Here is a 6,203-nt window from a genome sequence, read left to right as displayed (position 1 = left end):
CCCCTCTCACACACCTCTCTTCTGCTCCTCAGTAAATCTTCCTTCTCTGGGCTAAACATTTCTCCAATTACTCCATGCCATGCTACACATCTATTTTGTATGGCATAATCTCATCAATCTGTTCACTTCACTCTGTTCATGCTTGTCAAGTGAATGTCCTTACTAAAAGGAATGTTAGCATTTAACATTATATTCCAGAAGTGATCAGACCAGAGTGGTAGACAGAAGAAACAGACTTTCTCTCATTGGAGATCCTCCTTGGAGAAGCAGTGGCACGTGTGCCCAGCCAGCTCTCAGGTATCTGTTCCATTTCCCCTCTTCCCAGTGCCCAGCACATTTTTTGCAAGCCTCACCCTTCTGTCCAGCAGCCCAAAGGAAGCACTTTCTCACTTAACTCTCTCTGGGGCACTTGAACTAGGAAAAGTTTTGCCAACCCTATTCCGGATCCTGGGTTTCCATGAATAGTCTTAAGAGTTAGCTTTTTGGGTTTCATTACATTTCTGACTCCCATTGAGCTTGCAATAACTAGCTCTCTCAGGCCTTTTTTCTTTATATTTTAGAACATTTCCCTTTTGTTCTAACCAACTGGACAAATATCAAACATGAACATTTCTGTATACAAAGAACAGTAAAGGATTACAGGTGAGGTTCTGAATATCTCCTATATATATTTTTTTCTTCACCAGTTTTAAAAAATCTTAACTGTTGCCTAACTGTTCTTTCATCATCATGTGCTAATACATTGATCTTTGGGATATTACTGTACTGTTAAGAAATGACAAGGGGGCAGCTGGGTGGCTCAGTGGGTTGAAAGCCAGGCCCAGAGAGAGGAGATCCTGGGTTCAAATCTGGCCTCAGACACTTCCTAACTGTGTGACCCTGGACAAGTCACTTAACCTGTTTGCCTCAATTCCTCATCTGTAAAATAATCTGGAGAAGGAAATGGAAAACCACTCCAGTATCTTTGCCAAAACCCCCCAACAAAAAACCACAACTTCAAATGGGGTCACAAAGAGTCAGATATTACTGAAATAACTGGACAACAGCATTAAAATAAATAAAACACATACACACATAATGCTAACTTTTTCTGATACAGTTTTGGGAGGGAGGAAGATAATTTGGAACTCAAAAGGTAATAAAAATAAATAAAATAAAAATATGGTTGATTTTTTGATCCAAAGTGCAGGACTTTACAGAATTTACATGATGTTTTATCTTCCAGGTGGTGGAGTAGAGAATGTTACTAATTGGAAATGGAGGAGCATCTCAAAAGGCCTCTTTGCCTGTGCAAAGATATGGAGGTGGAACGTGAAATATTGTATGCAAGGGAATATCAAGTAGGACACTTTGATTGGAATATAATGTGTGGGAAATATAACATGAACTCAGCCTAGAAAGATGAGTTGGAGCTAGGTTGTCATTCAAGATAGACTGCTTTAATGAAATCATAGAATTGTGTACCAGCATCTTATTGTCCAATGTGATGTACATATACTAGTCATCTCCTAGAGGATCTTTCTTTGAAGACATTATGAGATGGTTCACATGCATAGAAAAAGGAACAAACATTACGAGCAGCTTTTGTGCTGCTTGTGAGTTTATGAGAAAATAAGGGAAGAGTTTAAAGGAGAGGATTTGAAAGGACTGTTTCATGGTGAGAAGAATAGAAGGATTATAAACTATCCTGCCAGACTTCTTTTTAGAGAGGTAGATTGCCTACCTGTGTGTTCACCTTCCTTTAGCTGATGTGGGTCCAGAAAGATTCTTGAGAAGCACAATTAAAAGTCCTTGTTTTTGTCTTATTCTGTGACTCTCTAATATTGCCTAGTGTAAAAAATGGAGAATTGAATCCAGGACTCCATTCCCCAGAAGTCCTTGCTCACTTCCCAAAATGCCTTGTAACCTCACCTGGGTTGAGAGCGAGATGGGGCATTTTACCTGGTTGTAAAGGCTAAGTGCGCTCTTTCTACTTCCGCTTTGGAGTAGATGTGTCTCTCATTATGTGAGTGAAATTGAATTGGGCCTCTTGGCTCACCTAGCACATGCCTTTCTTACTTGTATTTTCTTAAATTCTCAACCTTTAATAAATCTCTAAAAAATTTAATATTCCTTCCAGAGCGAAACTAATTTCTACTTGGCTCAGTTTCCCTAAATTTTATCTGTTACAGTTATAGGGACCACTAGATTGGATGAGAATTTCTCAAATTTTTTAGCCTAGATTTTTTTTTAAACCATTTTTCTCTGGTCAAGGTTTTTTTACCCTCGCAAAACTGCTGCTCGTTCCAGCCATTAGATAGCTTACCCCACCCAGCTCGGCCGCTTTTCTCTACCTGCCTGCAGCCATCTGCTCCAGACCGGTTTGCTATTTGACCCAGATTTCAGCTCACCTGCCCACCCCAGCTGCCTGCTCTGGCTCCTGGCACTGCCCGCCTCGTTGCTCTCTCTCGCTCACCCAATCCCTGTTCAACCCACATCCTTGGAGCAGATCACTCAGGACTCATTTCTACCAGCTGGTAAAGATGGGGTAATTTTCCCTTAGGCTAAGATTAGCCAGGTGGACTGGGGCAGAAGGCGGTATCGGAGGGGAGAGAGAAAAAGGGAGAGAAGAGACTTACGAACAGGAATTTTAAAGCATGGCTATTTTACAAGGATATCTTTTAATTGCATTGATCCTTTTATTGACTTCACCTGCGTGTCAGGGAAAATATTCAGCTCTGTACAACCTTTTAGCTAACTTTGGGGAGGCAGCTGGGTGTCTCGGTGGACTGAGTGCCAGGCCTAGAGACGGGAGGTCCTGGGTTGGAATATGGCCTGAGACACTTCATGGCCATGTGGCCCTGAGCAGTCATTTAACCCCCATTGCTAGTGGGGGTCACTTAACCCCCATTGCTTAACTGATTTCCTGCCTTCTGACAATAGACATCTAAATGGATAATTAAAAAAAAAGAACCCAAAGGAACTTTAAAAAGACTGGAGGTTATATATTTTAAGGCATTTCAGACTCCAATGGTTTATAAAAAAATCTCTGTATTCTATTGCATTTTATTGATTGCTTTGTTTAAGGTTTAACTTTGTGATTTTAAATTTATTTATTACTGCATTCAGTATTATTCTGTTACACTGAATCATTTTAATGTGCTGGGTTAACTACTGTTAAATTCTGTTGCTTTCCCCCTATAACCATATTGAATAAATATCATTGTAATAAAGCCCATTAATGAAAAAAAACCAGCTTTTCTATTTTTGCCTTTGTAAATTGTCACATAGAGGATAGATGGACTTCTTCAGAACTGGTTGCAATTGGTATTACAACCTTTGGAAAATCTAATGTCTAAATAGCTCAACTGATTTTAATGTTTTTTTAAAACATGATTTTTGGAATTTTTTTTAACAATCTCTGGTTATTTTGCCTGCCCCTACCATGAGGTGTAAGGCCCATTCTAGTAGCTGAAGTGAAATACATTTTATAACCCCCAACCTTCCCGCATGTGAATGGAAGTTGGGTAGTTAATCTCAGGGCATTTGTATCCCTAAAAAGCCTCCAAAAAAGGAGCATCTCTCATTTATACTCTTCAGCTCACTACTTTACTTCCACCAGAATGATATCTAGATTTCTTGATGTTCAAAACCCAAAATGAGGTTTTTTCAATTTTATAGTATTTTATTTGATCATTTCCATGCATTATTCATTAAAGACAAAGATCATTTTCTTTTCCTCCCCCCCAGCCCCCATGGCCGACGCGTGATTCCACTGGGTATCACATGTGTTCTTGATTTGAACCAATTGCCATGTTGTTAATATTTGCATTAGAGTGTTCATTTAGAGTCTCTCCTCTGTCATGTCCCCTCAACTGCTGTAGTCAGGCAGTTGCTTTTCCTCGGTGTTTCTACTCCCACAGTTTGTCCTTTGCTTATGGATAGTGTTTTTTCTCCTTGATCCCTGCAGATTGTTCAGGGACATTACACCACCATTAATGGAGAAGTCCATTACATTCGATTATACCACAGTGTGTTTGTCTCTGTGTACAATGTTCTCCTGGTTCTGCTCCTCTCGCTCTGTATCACTTCCTGGAGGTCGTTCCAGTCTCCATGGAATTCCTCCACTTTATTATTCCTTTTTGCACAATAATATTCCATCACCAACATATACCACAATTTGTTCAGCCATTCCCCAATTGATGGGCATCCCCTCGTTTTCCAATTTTTGGCCACCACAAAGAGCAGCTATGAATATTTTTGTACAAGTTTTTTTGTCCATTATCTCTTTGGGGTACAGACCCAGCAGTGCTATGGCTGGATCAAAGGGTAGACATTCTTTTATCGCCCTTTGGGCATAGTTCCAAATTGCCCTCCAGAATGGCTGGATCAGTTCACAACACCACCAGCAATGAATTAATGTCCCTACTTTGCCACATCCCCTCCAGCATTCATTACTTTCCTTTGCTGTCTTGTTAGCCAATCTCCTACAGGTGTGAGGTGATACCTTAGAGTTGTTTTGATTTGCATCTCTCTGATTATAAGAGATTTAGAACACTTCTTCATGTGCTTATTAATAGTTTTGATTTCTTTATCTGAAAACTGCCTATCCATGTCCCTTGCCCATTTATCAATTGGGGAATGGCTTGATTTTTTGTACAATTGATTTAGCTCTTTATAAATTTGAGTAATTAAACCTTTGTCAGAGGTTTTTATGAAGATTTTCCTCCCAATTTGTTGTTTTCCTTCTGATTTTAGTTACATTGGTTTTGTTTGTACAAAAGCTTTTTAATTTGATGTAGTCGAAATTATTTATTTTACATTTTGTGATTCTTTCTATGTCTTTCTTGGTTTTAAAGTCTTTCCCTTCCCAAAGGTCTGACATGTATACCATTCTGTCTTTACCCAATTTATTTATGGTTTCCTTCTTTATGTTTAAGTCACTCACCCATTTTGAATTTATCGTGGTGTAGGGTGTGAGGTGTTAATCAATTCCTAATCTCTCCCACACTATCTTCCAATTTTCCCAGCAGTTTTTATCGAATAGTGGATTTTTGTTCCAGAACCTGGGATCTTTGGGTTTATTGCATACTGTCTTGCTGAGGTCACTTGCCCCCAGTCTATTCCACTGATCCTCCTTTCTGTCTCTTAGCCAGTACCAAATTGTTATAATGACTGCTGCTTTGTAATATAGTTTAAGGTCTGGGATTGCAAGGCCCCCCTCATTTGTGTTTTTTTCATTATTTCCCTGGATATCCTTGATCTTTTGTTATTCCAAATGAACTTTGTTATGTTTTTTTCTAAATCAGTAAAGAAATTTTTTAGGAGTTCCATGGGTATGGCACAAAATAGAAAAATAAGTTTGGGTAGGATGGTCATTTTTATTATATTGGCTTGTCCTACCCATGAGCAGTTAATGTTTTTCCAATTGCTCAAGTCTAGTTTTAGTTGTGTGGCGAGTGTTTTGTAGTTATATTCATATAGTTCCTGTGTTTGTCTCGGGAGATAGATTCCTAGGTATTTTATTTTGTTTAAGGTGATTTTGAATGGGATTTCTCTTTCTAGTTTTTGCTGCTGAGCTGTGTTGGAGATATATAGAAATGCTGATGACTATGTGGGTTTATTTTGTATCCTGCAACTTTGCTAAAGTTGTTGATTATTTCAATTAGCTTTTTGGTTGAATCTCTAGGATTCTTTAAGTAGACCATCATGTCATCTGCAAAGAATGATAACTTGGTCTCCTCCTTGCCTATTTTGATGCCTTCAAATTCTTTTTCTTCTCTAATTGCTACTGCTAGTGTTTCTAGTACAATGTCAAATAATAGAGGTGATAATGGGCATCCTTGTTTCACTCCTGATCTTATTGGGAATGCATCTAGTTTCTCCCCATTGCAGATGATATTAGCTGATGGTTTTAGATATATACTGTTTATTATTTTTAGGAAAGACCCTTCTATTCCTATGCTTTCTAGTGTTTTTAATAGGAATGGGTGTTGTATTTTATCAAAGGCTTTTTCTGCATCTATTGAGATAATCATGTGATTTTTGTTGGTTTGCTTGTTGATGTGGTCAATTATGTGGATGGTTTTCTTAATATTGAACCAGCCCTGCATCCCTGGTATAAATCCTTGATCATGGTGGATGACCCTTCTGATCACTTGCTGGAGTCTTTTTGCTAGTATCCTATTTAAGATTTTTGCATCTATATTCATTAGGGAGATTGG

Source organism: Monodelphis domestica, chromosome 3 (genome assembly GCF_027887165.1).
Source record: "Monodelphis domestica isolate mMonDom1 chromosome 3, mMonDom1.pri, whole genome shotgun sequence".
In the NCBI taxonomy this organism is placed as follows: Eukaryota; Metazoa; Chordata; class Mammalia; order Didelphimorphia; family Didelphidae; genus Monodelphis; species Monodelphis domestica.
Note: the sequence above shows the minus strand (reverse complement) of the source record.